General features: G+C 39.0%; 1 protein-coding gene and 1 long non-coding RNA gene across 2 annotated transcripts in view; one reads left to right on the forward strand and one right to left on the reverse strand.

Moving 5' to 3' along the window:
- The window catches only part of LOC105924405, a 749458-nt gene that overhangs the window by 540198 nt on the left and 192742 nt on the right, over positions 1–16518 (reverse strand). The window lies entirely within an intron of this gene.
- Positions 7085–11010, forward strand: LOC118565766. Its single transcript, XR_004932591.1, has 3 exons — positions 7085–7124; positions 10591–10667; positions 10991–11010. It is a non-coding gene; the product is annotated as an uncharacterized LOC118565766 (long non-coding RNA).

Genomic DNA, 16518 nt, shown 5'->3' on the forward strand with positions numbered 1-16518 from the left:
CCCTGGAAATGTCCCCGATTTTTTTTTTTTTTTTAACAATGAGGGGGAAAATGTTGCATCTGGAAAGAACGGTTGACAAAAAGGGGGAAAAATTTACTTAGAGTGTTAATAAAGTTCAAGTGATAAAGAAAGCATTGACATGATTTGAGTGATAAAGTAACGCATTGAGTAATGTAGTGTTCAAAGTGTGCTATGTAAAACACAGTGACTATATACTCAGGGTTGAGTTGAGAAGCCCAATTGTCTGAGGATATAACCTCTTTGAGTCTCTGCACTGAACATGAATTTCACTGTACTTCCCTAACTGTGGCAGAATGAAGAGGCAGTTTAGTTGTATTTTTTTTTCTTGTGCTTTAAAAATTTCTGTTCGACACATAATATATCTTTTTCTCCTCTTATTTTATCCAGACCTCTGGATACCGTGGCTGGTGGCTCTTCAGACACAGAAGGCCTTGAAGGAACCAGAGATGATCCCATGTTAGCTGACTCACTGACTGGAGTTAACTCTCCTTATAGGAGCAAACAATATACTTGCACATCAACTACTACCATAAACATACACATAATGTAGTTATGCACACTTTATGTAAGTTTATACATGCCCTTGCTGCACTACACACACAATCACTTGCATTCTTGTCAAGGGGATTTCCAAGACTGTGCTTTTTTTTTAACATGTTTAACACCTTTTCACCCCACATAACCACAACCCATTTTCTTGTCCCAAACAGGCTCCATGCACAGCTCCACTTCTTCCTGAAGCTCAGCAGCTCCTGATTAATCCAGGTGTGTCTGACTTCAGTAACCAGCCAGACACACCTGGATTAATCAGCTTGTTCAGTAATGAAAGACAGGAAAAAAAGGAGCTGCTGAAGTTCAGGAAGTAGTGGAGCTGTGCTTATAGCCCATTAGTGGGAGAAATCAATTTGCTTCTTTGAGATGCACAGGCCCCTGATGCTGTCAATTGACAGTAAGAAACTTATATCATCCTTTACCTGCAGGCTTGACCACTGCTTCTTTTTTATGTTAATGCAGAAATACCTATTTCTCATAGGTATGTAGATGTGAACAGAATGAGTATTTGTAGCACTTTTTTGAAGATTGGGAACTCTCTCTCCACAGAAAGGAACAGGCTAAATGTTTGTATTTACTTTTGTGGTTTTTCTTTTCCTCATGTCACTCTCCCCTTGGGAGGCGGCAGAGCTCTTTGGGCCCCACAAAATTGGAAAGCCCTGCTAACAACCCTTGACCCCTCCACTCCCACCCCCACCACTTTGCCCCAACCCCACCACTTTGCCCCAACCCAGAGACACAGTTCTATTTTTCTATTAATAACACTCTTGATTTATTCATTCTACTAATCTTAGGATATACTAAAAGTGTGGAGAGGCACATTCCTTGCTTTTACATTTGATTTTTGTTGTTTAAATATTAATAAATATGTAAAAATAAATGAAATCATTACTGTCCCAGTTTCCAAATTTCATCTTGATGAGATGTATTGCTTTTTATGTACGAGCTAGAAATGTCCCCGGATTTGATTTCAGAAATCTGGTCACTTCTGGTCTGGTTGTGGAGATGGGGCATCCGGTTGCAGTGAATCACTCTAAGGTACAGTTTGTTTTCTAAGCAGCGAGCAAGCCAGTGGCTCAAAAGGGTAAATATCCCTGGTATGTGCTTTACAGAGGCTCCAATGGAATGCGCTCGTCCTCCCCAGCATGGGGGACCTTCGTCCGGCTTTCTTGCCGTGGCTGCATTCATTCTCTGGAGGACCTGCACAGTTTGAAGGGTGACTTCAGATTAGCTCTGCTCTTAGCTTGGCATGTCCAGCTCGACTCAGCTTTCCTGCAACAACTGAGAAAAATTACACACAGCCTGTTTCTATAGCAGTGGGCTGTTTAAGTTCCGATGTTGGAAAAAGGCAACAATGAATCAACCTGTTTGCCGACCTTGTGTGCACAAACCAGAAATTTAACTTTGGTTTTCCATCACTCACATTAAAATCAACCTGTGTTTTTAAATAACATTAAGCATGTGTGTATGTATCAAATACAAAATGCATCAACTCACACAGTGCGAACACAAAAGTCTATCACTTTAGTGTTTGTTGTGTGTGCAAAGTGTGTTAGTGACTAACACACAATGTAATGTAGGCAGGAACACATTCCCTGCATATCCTTGTTTTTTTAATGTATTTTTTTTCTCTGATCATTATCTAACAGTTGAACAAAGTTTCCTCATACCAGGTTTTAATGTGAAACCAGGCTATAAAATCTTCCATTTCCGGGACAAACAATAGACAGTTTGAGGGCTGTCTGTAAAAGTATAATTTCCTCTTGTCCCTAAAAAATCTCATTGTCTGTTCAGTCACCATGTTCCTCACGGTGGTTCTCCTACTGCTGCTGGTCAGCAGCTCACAGGCTTCACATTTCTATGGCACTGTGATGACCTACTATCCAAAGGACTCTTTTACGAACGGATCAGTCTCGGTAAGTAAAAACTTTACGTTTCTACATGTGGCTGTGAAAGTTTAAGCATGCTAAAAACCGCTTTAAACTACTACAGGTGGTCCTTCGCTACAAGCTGAACTTTCACTCGTGCCGTAATGATTCATGGTCTTGCACCGGCAACTGCGGGGTTGAGACCCTGATTACTAACGGTACCAAGGTTGAGGAAATAACCAGTTCGTGGTGTCAGACTGAAAAGGTCACATCTCGGCTGCTTCCCAACAACTCTCCACTTACGCTTGAGTGAGTTCTGAATACTTTAAAAAAAATTATATTCTTCCAATACCACTGAGGAGGGATTAGATCAGCCCACCCAGTCCCACAGTGGCTCAAGCTGTTTGATAAGAGCTCCATGTTAGAGATCAGCTCACCTTTTGGGTTCTGCTAGTTAAATTATCAAGCAACAAACTGCACCAGATTCTCTGTGTTGCAAATTAAATCTACTCCCTAACTTCCCCTGCAGGTTTTCTAGTGGTGACTGGATAATTAATGTTGATATGATTTCAAACTGGAAAGCTGTGACTTATGTAGAACTAAGGACTCGATCTGACATCGGCAAAGCCAACACATCACCACAGACCACCATCCTTCCAGCTCTGAGGTGATTTTGTTTGACTTTAGGCCACACAAATTATTTGTTCTTTTACACAAACTAAACATATCAGCTACGTTTTACATTTCATTGACAGAAAAATCTGTATCTGTTGTGATAAAAAAACTAGACTTTAGAGTGTTGTTTTATTTGTTGTTTCTTTTTGTCTGACTGTAGAAGAGTCTTCATGGTGTATTTCTGTATATCTTTTCTGTTGCAGAGTCCCATTAACCTGTCAGAGAAATATAAACTTGTTGGCCTTTGATCCCGACGGAGATGATGTTAGATGTAGATATGCATCCAGTTCCTTGTCAGAGTGTGTCACCTGCACGACTCCGTCAGTCCTCAATCTCTCATCTGTAAGGATCAAACACTATATATATTCTACTTTGACTCAGTGTTGTAGTACTCGAGTCCGAGACTTGAACTCGAGTCCGAGTCATTAGCTAAATTTAGAGACTCGTGACTTGACTTGGACTTGAGCACTGATGACTCGAACTTGGACTCGGACTCCTACATTCAGATCATTCTGACTCGAAGATTGAGAAAAAGACTCGACTTTTTTTTATATCATTAGGCTATAATTTTTATATGTCATTAGAATATTATTTGGTGTATGATTTTAATATCTAAATGTTGTACCGCGCACGTGACGTCACCATCTCATGAGCAACGCCCCTTGCTGCTAAGGTTGGGCAAACAGTGTGAGAGCAGAACAACATACCAACGTTCAGCTCAAACGATGGCTTGAGTGTCGAGGGCTTAGAAAGACTGGAAAACGGGCCGAGTTGATAGAAAGGTAAGTCGATGTTTTTCTTCTGCTCGGCGTTCATGGCGTCATCGGACGTTTTTTTTTTTCTGTTTGTAGTCACCGTCCAGGAATCAGTATAAATTTTCCGTCCCGCCGAACAATTTAGTCCGGCCCGGTGGCCAAATGCATTGCCATTATCAAGCGGCTGTATCTCCTCGCTGCATCGACCGATCCACACCAGATTTGTTGTGAGTAATGGGGGAACGCTGCCGAACGCGTTAGTGGGAATCGGCCGGTGGACAGGCGAGGAAAATGCGTGACAGCATCTGCGGTGGCGGGCGGCCGGCGGTGCGCGAACCCTGCCCGCCGACTGGCACCGCGGCGGTGGCCAATAGGCCGGAGTGCGCTTGGCTGCGAGGGCCGATCGACGCCGCTTGCGGCTTTAACATCCTTCATATGCGGCCTATCAGCGTACGAGTCGCTGTTGCACGTTCCATAACAACAATGTTTAAAAACCATGGTTAGGAGACGTCTTAAACTTGGAAAAAGCAGTAGTTTTACCGAGTAAAACCAAGGGTAACTACAGCGAAAGAGTTATTAGTGCAATGGAATGTTACTGCTTCATGTCATACATCACACGTCACGGCATGTTCCAACAACGGACTTGGATCAATAGTGACTCGACTCGGATTTGACTCGGATGAGTAGTGGACTCGACTCGGACTCGACTCGGATTTTTTTTTAATGACTTGGACTTGACTCGGACTTGAACACTGGTGACTCGAACCTGGACTCGGACTCGAGGCATAGTGACTTGACTACAACACTGCTTTGACTGAACAACTGAGTTAATTTATTGTTAGCAGAACAAAAACAATTATCTAAGCAAAAAAATAAAGTAAGACATATTTAAATTATGGAGTGAGTGTAATGATTCACAATGCATTGTTTGTACAGCCGCCAAACTCCATTGGAACCTTGTTGCAATGAAATCTTGTTTAGATCCAACAATGAAACTTTAGTATGTGTAAGTCTAGCAGTAGCCACTTATTTCTAATGCTAAAATCTCCAGCTTTTTCGGATGCTCTTATAACTTTTTGTGTATTAATATGGATGTAGAAAGCAATAAATTGGATGACAGGGGGCTAAATGCTGTTTGGCACAAAAGATTTCTGTTATTTTCACCGTTTTCTTTCCGTCTTCTTGCAGTCTTGTAATTTATCATTCAGCGCATCTCAAAGCAGCAGCCAAGGTTCATATGTAGTCCAGATGGTGATGGAGGACTTTCCAAGGCAGAACATCAACCTGATTCCAACCAGTGGTTCTCAGGTGGCAAAAACTACCAGTGATCCCATCAGCAAAATACCCATCCAGTTTGCTTTAAAAGGTACAATTGTATGTCATCACTGCACTGTTTTAATGCAACAGAAAGCAGCTGTGACAGTGAATCAGCTATACAGAATACTGAAGACATCTGTCCAATATTGGTCCATGGATGCATCTGAAGCAAAATGCTGGGATTTTTGCTTGGTGAAATCTCACTTTTGAGTTCTGTGTACAGGAACTCAACAAGACTTTTATGTCTTTTTAGAGACATAAAAGCAACATGCAAGCTACACAATGGTTTAAACACAGGGATCAATTGAATGTAATTACTAGTGCTGTCAAACAATTAAAAATGTTAATCGCGATTAATCGCATAATTTCAATAGTTAACTCAAGATTGATCGCATATTTTATCTTTTTATTTCTGAAAGTGTAAAAGCCTATTTGGGCATTTTAATATGCAATTTTCAATAAATTACACTAGTATAAAACATGCTTGTACAAAAAGTATTTTTATTTTTGATTTTCAAGCACTTTTCACAATTGGAATGAAAACATCCTGGTGCCATAAAATGTTAAACTCTGGCCAATAATGGCTAAATTGCTAATCATAACGCCCTGATGTTTACACAATGTGTAAACAAATGTGTAAATAAATATTTTTTTTTTTGCCTCTTAAACAAAGATAGACATGGTATATAAAGTAATACAAATTTTACATTTTAACAAACTCACAAGTTTTATTAATTTTTTCACTCTCTTACAAACACATCTAATCCTGAGCAATCCAGAGTCTTACACTTTGCTTGCAACTGGGGCAGGAGCTTAATACCCTTGAAAGAGAACTGTTTAGCACAGCTTCATGTGCTGACACTGTAACTCCAGGTTAATTAATTTGGCCACGTGATTCAGCCTTAGTTTGTAAAATACAAAGACAACACATTAATAAGCATTAAAGTATGGTTTATGGGTTGGCTTCCTGCAATGATATCACTGGAAATTGTCAAAAATATATTAAGCCACGAAAGGACTACTGTAAAATGCCATGGTACCATATTCATATGTTCCACCTAAGAGTAATAATTAGAGACTGGTATTGGAGAAGCCAAAGTGAATATTGGTTGTAATGGTGACACATGTGTTCAGATTTGTCCTACGGCTCTGGTGATTGCATAGGGGCTGTGTTTGCATGTTACATAACCTGACACTGGCATGCCCAGCATGAAATAAAAGTTGGACTCAACATTGCGAACAGGAAGGATCCTCCATTTGTGGATTGAAGTTGCTACATGCAGACTACCATACAGATAAATCAGTATATTTCTTAAGTCTATTTAATCAGGACTGAGCTTGTGGTTTCCCTGTATTGTTGCAGTGGATCCTGCACCACCATCCTGTACAGAAGGTCTCTATCTGCCCAGATTCCTGAGTCCAACTCCAGACAACAGAGCTCAGCTCTACACTCCTGTCAACCAGATGCTGGAAATCCCCATCAGAGCAGAGGCAACTCAAGCCACGTAAGTACAATTGAAATGGAGAAAAAAAAACAATTAAATGTTAACACAACAATGGATTTTAAGAGTAAGTACATCATGCCATCTAGTCAAGAATCTGCCCTTATCTGTTTAAGAGAAATGTTTTCATACCTGAGTTAGATGTCTGTCAGCTGTTTTCTATTATGGCATGAAGGAAAACATTGGCTGATTCCAAGGAAACTGCTCTGTTTGGAGATAGAAAAATGTAAAAAATATTTCTAACTACCAACTTGTTTAACTTTTCTAACTTGTTTGTATTTCCTTTTTCGTTAAAGATCAATTGGGCTCCTGTTCAGTGGGCCACACAATGCTATTAAGAGTTCATCTGGATCAGGAAACTTCTCTCTCACCTGGACCCCATCTGCAACTGAAGATGGTGAAAGCCACCCCATCTGCTTTGTCGTCCAGGCAGAGTCTGTATCTAACTTGTTACCTTTATGATTTCAATTATGTCATTAACATGTACAGAAGGCGTTTGGTGTGGGAATACTAGACAAGTTTAACGAAAAGGATGCCAAATGCATTTTATGCACTTTTGCTTTTAAATATAAACACTCAACAAGCTGCTTAAGTGACCACCTTAATAGCCCTCTTGATACAAGAGAAAACTCAGGCTGGTAATAAAATGGCCACTTATCAATTAATAATTAGTTGATTGCTAAGATCAATCAAATTTAGATTAAATCATTAATAGGTAATGAGTTAATAAACCAAGACAAATTTGCTCACTGAAGCTTACAATAATTAAATGTTGCCCTTATTGATAAGTTTTGAGAGACTATACTAAAAATAAATTCTAGAGTTTCTTCTTTTCTTTGCAAAAAGGAATTAAAAAATCAACATGCAGCAAGATTTAACCTTGCCTGCAAGATAAATTCTCGTGGTATTTGTGCGTTCATACACATGAGACCATTTGTTTCCAAAGAAAAAAAACCTTTGGGCCAATCACGTTGCGGTATCATGGTTTAAGGCGGGACATACTGATGTGACAAAAGCAAAAGTTGAGGAGCCCACAACATAACCAACATAAACATGGCAACGCAAGAGGATGCACATGTATTCACTGCAATCACATCTGTTTTGTCAAAATCCACGATTTCTTCTTTGATAATAGAATATAAAGTGCCTTGACTAGCTTACCTTCTTGTGGTTTCTCATGACGTGTGTTGCTTACGTTTTAATTTGATATCGTGATTGTCTAACAGGTGTTGCTTCGCCCAATCATCTTGGAAAGTTCAGTTGAAATTTGTTCCTTTCCCCAAATAGATTCGACAGAAGCAGTCCCAAATTGATAATGTGCAGAACATAGAGTTCTACACATTATCAATCTGGCTGGCCAGGTTAAGATAGATTAGTTTTTATGTATTCTGTTTATCTGTGATGTATGTCAGATTTTTGAAGCTACCTTTGTTATTTCATGACTTTAACTTCTCTCAAAAGTAATTTCTCCAGTAAGTCAGTAATAAATTTACTTTTTCAAAATACTTTCACAGTGACTCCAGTTCTGTGTATCAGTCTGAGCTTCGCTGTGTTATTGTAACAGTTGGAAACAGTGAGTTGAAATATTCCTTGTATTTCCTTAATTTGTAATTCAATCAGTTTTTTCTGAACTGATATTTGAAGAAATGTGCTCTTCTGTTAATAGGTCCAACAACAACTACACCTATTACAACAACCCTATCCCCAACCACAACTATGACACCCGTCCCTACTACAACAACCCAGTCTCCAACCATGACTACAGTTATAACTACAACAGCACCCAACCCTACTACAACAACCCAGCCTCCAACCGCGACTACAGTTACAACTACAACAGCACCCAACCCTACTACAACAACCCAGCCTCCAACCGCGACTACAGTTACAACTACAACAGCACCCATCCCTACTACAACAACCCAATCTCCAACAACAACTACAGTTACAACTACAACAGCACCCATACCTACTACAACAACCCAATCTCCAACCACGACTATAGTTACAACTACAACCGCAGGCCTACCTACCACAACAACCCAATCCCCAACGACGACTATGACACCCATCCCTACTACAACAACCCAGTCTCCAACCATGACTACAGTTATAACCACAACAGCACCCAACCCTACTACAACAACCCATTCTCCAACCACAACTACAGTTACAACTACAACAGCACCCAACCCTACTACAACAACCCAATCTCCAACCACGACTACAGTTACAACTACAACAGCACCCATCCCTACTACAACAACCCAATCCCCAACCACGACAACGACACCTATCCCTACTACAACAACCCAATCTCCAACCACAACTATAGTTACAACTACAACAGCACCCATCCCTACTACAACAACCCAATCTCCAACCACAACTACAGTAAGAACTACAACAGCACCCATCCCTATTACAACAACCCAATCTCCAACTACGACAACGACACCCATCCCTACTACAACAACCCATTCTCCAACCACGACTACAGTTACAACTACAACAGCACCCATCCCTACTACAACAACCCAATCCCCAACCACGACAACAACACTCATCCCTACTACAACAACCCATTCTCCAACCACAACTACAGTAACAACTACAACAGCACCCATCCCTATTACAACAACCCAATCTCCAACTACGACAACGACACCCATCCCTACTACAACAACCCATTCTCCAACAACGACTACAGTTATAACTACAACAGCACCCATCCCTACTACAACAACCCAATTCCCAACCACGACAACGACACCTATCCCTACTACAACAACCCAATCTCCAACCACAACTATAGTTACAACTACAACAGCACCCATCCCTACTACAACAACCCAATCTCCAACCACGACTACCACACCCATCCCTACTACAACAACCCAATCTCCAACCACAACTACAGTTACAACTACAACAGCACCAATCCCTACTACAACAACCCAATCTCCAACCACAACTACAGTTACAACTACAACAGCACCCATCCCTACTACAACAACCCAATCTCCAACCACAACTACAGTTACAACTACAACAGCACCCATCCCTACTACAACAATCCAATCCCCAACCACGACAACGACACCCATCCCTACTACAACAACCCAATCTCCAACCACAACTACAGTTACAACTACAACAGCACCTATCTCTACTACAACAACCCAGCCTCCAACCACAACTACAGTTACAACTACAACAGCACCCATCCCTACTACAACAACACAATCCCCAACCACAACAATGACACCCATCCCCATTACAACAACCCAATCCCCAACTACGACTATGACACCTATCCCTACTACAACAACTCAATCCCCAACCACAACTACAACACCTATTCCTACTACAGCAACCCAGTCTCCACCCACGACTACAACTACAACACCCCTACCTCCTACAACTCAACCTCCAACCACAACTACAACACCCCTACCTCCTACAACAACTCAACCTCCAACCACCAGTACTAGAACTCCCACCACTACTTCAACTACCCAACCTCCAACAATTCCACCTATTACACCCACCAGTACAAATTCAACACATGCTTCAGGACCAAGTAAGTGTGACTAAAGTTGAAATTTTGTAGTGTACATCATAATGCCAGCAGAACAATTGTACTTGTACAAATTTACAAGGGGTGCTGGTGCCTATCTCCAGCTGTCAATGGGCAAGAGGCGGGTTACACCCTGGACAGGTTGTCAGTCTATCACAGGCCAGTGCATATCATCATAAGAACTCGATGTACTATTATGTATTAAGTTCAGGGGTCATAACAGGTACCAGCTCCATTTCAACAGGAAACCTTAACCCCCGTTGGCCCCTGTCTAGAACCACCTATGACTTTCAATTGAATGTTAAATATTTTCTTTCTAGATTATGTGATTGTTCTGAATGGCAGGATCTCTACAAATTTATCACTGGAAAATGATTATGAAACCATTGTGAAACAGGTCAGTAACTCGACAAACTTGAATCTTGAATCTTATTTTCAGTCATCTGACTGGTTAGGCTGATTCTACTGTCAGAGAATGAGATACTTTCCTTCCACTATGTCTGCTTTTTCTCTTGTTGTAGTGTTTTAAAATGTACTTCATTCTCAATAAAATTTTATTTGGGTGTTCATTTAAAATATGCTACACATGTCAGAGGCAAATCTCAGTTTTTGCAAAGACTATTTTGTTTAATCGAGAATGAAAAACACAAACTGAGATCAGTTATGTCTATAACGTGCTGCTGATTCCACCTCAATAAAGCCTTGTGTTTTCCTCTGCAGATTAAAGATGAACTGGTCAGACGAGGACTGCCATCAACCATGAGTATTCGACTCAAAAAAACTCAAGAGGACACTTTAAAAACACCTTAGATCTCAATAAGGCCTCCTCATTGACCAAAACCTCCTCATTGACCAAAACAAAACCAAAGCATAAGCACAAACACATGAAAATGATGCATACAGCCTAAAGAGGAACCCCAGCTATATTCTGTGAAGCACACACACACACACACACACACACACACACACACACACACACACACACACACACACACACACACACACACACACACACACACACACACACTAATATATTTTCAATACTTTCAATTTTTGACCATCACTCTCTTATCCGTCAAGGTCTAGTGTTAGAACCCAAATAATGTATTTTATATATCCATGATGTACGTCATTTGTCATGATAATGTCCTACTTTTGAATAAGTTGAATAAGAAATTATTTTCTTTACCTGTAAGCCATAATCATCAAAATTACAAGAAACAAATGATTTGAGTATTTCACTCTAAGCGTAATGATTTTGTTTTTGTAAAATATAATTTTCATCTTCTGCAATGACTGACAAATATTTGCAATATCCAAATTTTGTTAGATGTACTTGCAGTCTAATCCACTCCCTGTTGGTTCCTTAATGAGGAGCCAACATTAATTAACTTACAGTATATTCTATTCTATTCTGACCATCATAAAACAGGTCAGTTATGTCCTGAACATCAAACTTTCAGTTGAACTGATGAGCTTTATTTTGCTCAACCAGTTGAGGGTTTCCATCTATTTGGTCTTTGGACAAATAATGGCAAGCATGAATTTTTACTTGCACAACAAAAACTCGTTGAGCACGAGCTGCCCTTATCAAAGAATAACTCCGTTGTTTATCACACAGACACAGATTGGCTTTGTTCCTATTTGCATAGCATAAAAACAGATCAGATATTTTAAAATGTAGCACTGATTTTATCTAATGACTCATGATTTCACTCGACCAAAAATGTTTAGACAAGGAATGACACAAAAAACCTGCACACGTCGGGGAAAAAAAGTTCACCCGAGATTATGTCAACAGTGACACCTAATGGTTAATGACATAACTCATTCCTTTTGAAATTACTGTTTTTGGAAAGCTCTATATTTAAAATGCTGAGCTATAACAGTCATATATTCTAAAAAATACAAAAGGAAAACAGGTTATTTTCATATACTGCTTGCCACAGTGTCAAATTTTATTTATATTTTCTTGTGGTTTTTGCTCATTATTTATCTATTTACCTATGTTATGTTGTTTTATATTCTAGCTGTATATATTTAGGGGAATATTTTTCAGCCCATTTTTGTTGTACTTCTTTTGTATTTCTATTTTTTTTAAACCTTTTTGTGTAATATTTACATGAATAATCAAAGGTGGGGATACAGGTTACACATCCTTGCATGGTATTTAAGTGTATAAAAACATGTTATACACAAACTCTTAAAAGAAACCTTTAAAACATGTTTAAATAAAGAACCTCATAACTCCCCATAACTGTGCTGCCATTGTGATTGGCTGTTTATAAGTCCTAAAATGTGGTACGTAACCACAGACATTTCTTTATAGTTTACGATTATACACAAAAGGAGAAAAATGTCTGTGATGTGTTACAGAAAGTTATTGCTGACATCAACGTTCACAAAACCTATTCTGTTTTTATTTTGGTATTTCCTCATACCAGGAGATTTCCTGGTCTTTCATGTAAAACTAGTTGTTAAAAACATGTCTGGCGAGGTAAACAGACAAGGAGAGGGATTGGATTAGAGACTGCCTATGCTCCTTGACATAATGCTAGCTGTATTGTGTATATATAGACAGCTTTTTGTGATTTATTAAAGAAACAGTAATTGAACGGGATTCCAAAAACATAAACTATGATGGAGGAAAAACACTTAAATACAAATCAATCAAGATACTAAAGCTTCCCAATGTAAAGCAAACCATGTTAGCAGACTATTCTCAGGTCCGATTGTGATGATTGTTTTCTCTCTCAGAGAAAAATATCAGCTTGTTTGCCTTTGACCCCGATGAAGACGAGGTTAAATGCAGATATGTGTCTGTTTTCCCACAATCTGTACTTCACAGTCGGTCCTCACCTTCTCAGCAGGCATAAGTGTTGGTTTCAGGTGACATGACAGCAAAATATAGCGTTCACATGTAACCAACCAGAATTTACTGATTCATTTACTAATATGAATGACTAATGAGAAAACTTTTCTATATCAAAGCTGGTAGTTGGAAGTTCTCAGAAAACCATGGACTTAGCCTGAAATTTTCAGCACAAGCACGCCGTACAGGTCCCTTCCCTTTGCGTTCTGCTGCTCTCCCTCCACAGCTCTCCCCCTCACTGGAGCCTACCGTGCTGCTCTGATGTTTCCCCTCTGATTTTTTTATGGTTTTGTTTTTATTTTTGGCTCCATCCAATTCATTCTTTTGAATTAATCACTCGTGAACGACACAACACTACGGGAACATGTTACTTTTAGCTACCGCATTTTTCGGATCATCAGGCGCGCTGGATTATAAGGCACACCATGAATTATTGAGAAGATTTAAGGATTTTAAGTGCGGTTTATAGTCCAATAAATACGGTAGTACTTTTAACTTCACCATCAAAAAAACAAACACAGACCTAAAACAGAGGAGCTTAAAAAATGCAGATAATAATACCAGCCAAACAAACTAGGGTTACATTAGGTTTTATACTCTTTTAGGAGTTAGTTGTTTTTATTCTTTCATACAAAGCGTCAACTCAATGCAGTGAAGCCGCTGCCCTGAGGGTTACCCAGAACCACTTGCTATTCTTGCTACTGACTGCAGGTGCATGGAGGGTAGAATCTCTGGGTAAAACTTCATTCACAAACACATGGGTAGTTCGAAACAGTACTTCATCTCTGCTAAGGTCAGTCTCTCTTGTTCTGTTATTTTAGGTCTACGTCCATGTGTGTCAATTTTTTATTATATAAAGCTTAGAACCTGCGTCAACACAAACGCGTATCAATCTGGGTCATAATAATGTCTTCCTCAACACAGTTGACTGCTGCCTCCTAAACAACTCTTGCTCCCCAAAAAAAGGATTCACACACACATCCCTGCTTTTCTAAAATATATTTTTACAACCTATCAGCTTACTTTAATGCAATACACTAACTAAACGGTCAATAGACTGAACACAACTTTACAAACTGTCCAACACAATATGAGCTACAGACTAGAATTATGCTAATTAGTTATTTGCATGTCAAACCTTCCATATTACTTAAAAATGTCCATTGTCAGTTTAAGTAAACACAAAGGTTGGTGTGCACTAAGTTAATTCACATCACATACCTAAGCATTTTTTCACATTATAACATGGAAGCTGCTTCTTACAGACATTGAAGTTTAAACAGGAGAGAGATGAAACCTTTATTGTTTTTATTTTCCTTATCTCTGCATCAATAAAAAGCTCCTTATCGCAGTCACTTGGTCCAAAACTTGGCAGCAAGGTTGAGTTGGAACAAAAAGCAGAGCTTTCAACATTTCTGCTTTAATATCTAAATCCTGACTAAGTTTCAGCCTTTTAGCTTTTATTCACGTTTATTGTTTATACTGTAATGTACTTTGAGGTTTTTAACTGTCAAGTTGAAACATGTTGGTCTAAAAATACTTACCTAGTATTTCAAGCTTTGCTGAAGTCCTTACCTCTCCAGATCTTTGTTTCCCTTCCAAGCACTTTGGAAGTTATTAAAGGTGTGCCAGAAACTTTTGCCGCTCTTATTTACTCAATTAAAGCTGCAGTAGGGACATGTGCACATAAAACAAAACCGTTTCCCCAACACACCAATAGATGGCAGAATAGACCAAGAACATGCAACACAAGCCCCACAATGCATCCCAAAACGTTGTGGCATATTGGCTGCAAACAATTTGTTGAAATTATTTAGTGTTGGTGTGAAATGAAGTTGTACGAAGTAACTAATAAACGTAAAAAGATTTTATGTAACTAAGAAACATAAGGAATACAAACATAATAATCACATAAGTGCAAGTCTTGAGTTTTATACGACAAATCTCTTAGCTGACCTGAAGGGGTATTCTGATTTTCATCTTAATCTAAGATGATCCTAATGTATTACAGTTTTTGTATTGTTCTATTTTGTGTTGTAGCACAAATTATTTGTGTTTTGTTATAACCCATAAGTATTTTAGAAATAGTTTTTGCAATTTAAGGTTTGCTATGTCAAAACAGCAAGTCATAATCCAAGAAATAAAAGTAAATTTACACATAAGGTTACACTAAAAGAATGGACAGCAAAAAGACAACATAAACAGCTTTCATTAGTAGATAAAAAAAATCAATCAAAAACAGACATAGATGTCTGGGGTCCGTTCTTCGTACGTCGCTAACTCAGTTAGCGGGATTTCATTGTTGACGATTCGGCATGATCTTGGATCGTTTGGTTCTTCGAAAGACATCCTGCACTTGTTGTCATAGCAACATGTGCGCCAGCTTAAGCCTGCTCCAGAGCAGGCTTATTTCATGTAAACAAGATTAGATCACGGCTGTATACGCGGAGGAGATAGGGAAGTCTGCCGTAGCCATGTCCATTTTTACGACTGCAACCTGTTGCGGAAGGTGCAAGAATAATTTGCTGAGTTTTTCAAATTAATCACGTATTGCGCAATCCTTTAGCGCAGCGCAACAGTGTAATTGTAGAGAGATTTTTCTTGGTGGCTGTTATAAACAGACAAACACATCATTTAACAGTGGCTTTTAAAGAGGAAAAAGTGATGTTGGAGCCATAAATCTAAAATATTTAAGTTATTTAAATGATAGTTTGCTTTTTATTTTTATCATATTCAGTAAGAAGAGTTGTTCGGGCCATTTTATTGTGAAGTTTAGTTTTACTTTGAAAGGCTTGCTTCCTGTCAAGCCGTATATTGTATTAGAAAAAACTATGGATGGATTATCTAGACACGGAGCAATACAGTTTTACCGTGTAAACTGTGGATGACTTGGAAAAGGAAGATTTAAATTTTTTATGGATAAAGATTTTTTTTTTTGTTAAAATTCCCAGTTTGCACGTGTCCTTTACTTCCCGTCTCTAAGGAATGACACTGAAATTTGGATCTCTTGACATAACAAGTGCCTTTTTAAAATAAAGTGTAATAATTAAAGGCTACCATTTTGTAGAATATTCTTGTATTTCATTTTTACTTGTCCCCATGTTCTAGTGGGTCCCGTGGAGGCTCTGATATAAAAGAACAAATAATATAAAATTATTAAAATGCAAAAATTAATGCTGTAGAATGTGATAGAAACATCTACCATGGACAGTATTTACGCATTAATTTGTCTGCTGCTTTATGCCGGCCCTCTCTCCTGGCTTTAACAGATTTTGAGGTTTTAATTAATGACTCAAATTCGGCATAACCTTCCAAGCTCTTGTTCTGCTTGGGAGAAAAACTGTGGGCGTTCTTTGCTGAACAGCCAATAGCAGCG

The sequence above is a fragment of the Fundulus heteroclitus genome, chromosome 14 (assembly GCF_011125445.2).
Source record: "Fundulus heteroclitus isolate FHET01 chromosome 14, MU-UCD_Fhet_4.1, whole genome shotgun sequence".
Classification (NCBI taxonomy): domain Eukaryota; kingdom Metazoa; phylum Chordata; class Actinopteri; order Cyprinodontiformes; family Fundulidae; genus Fundulus; species Fundulus heteroclitus.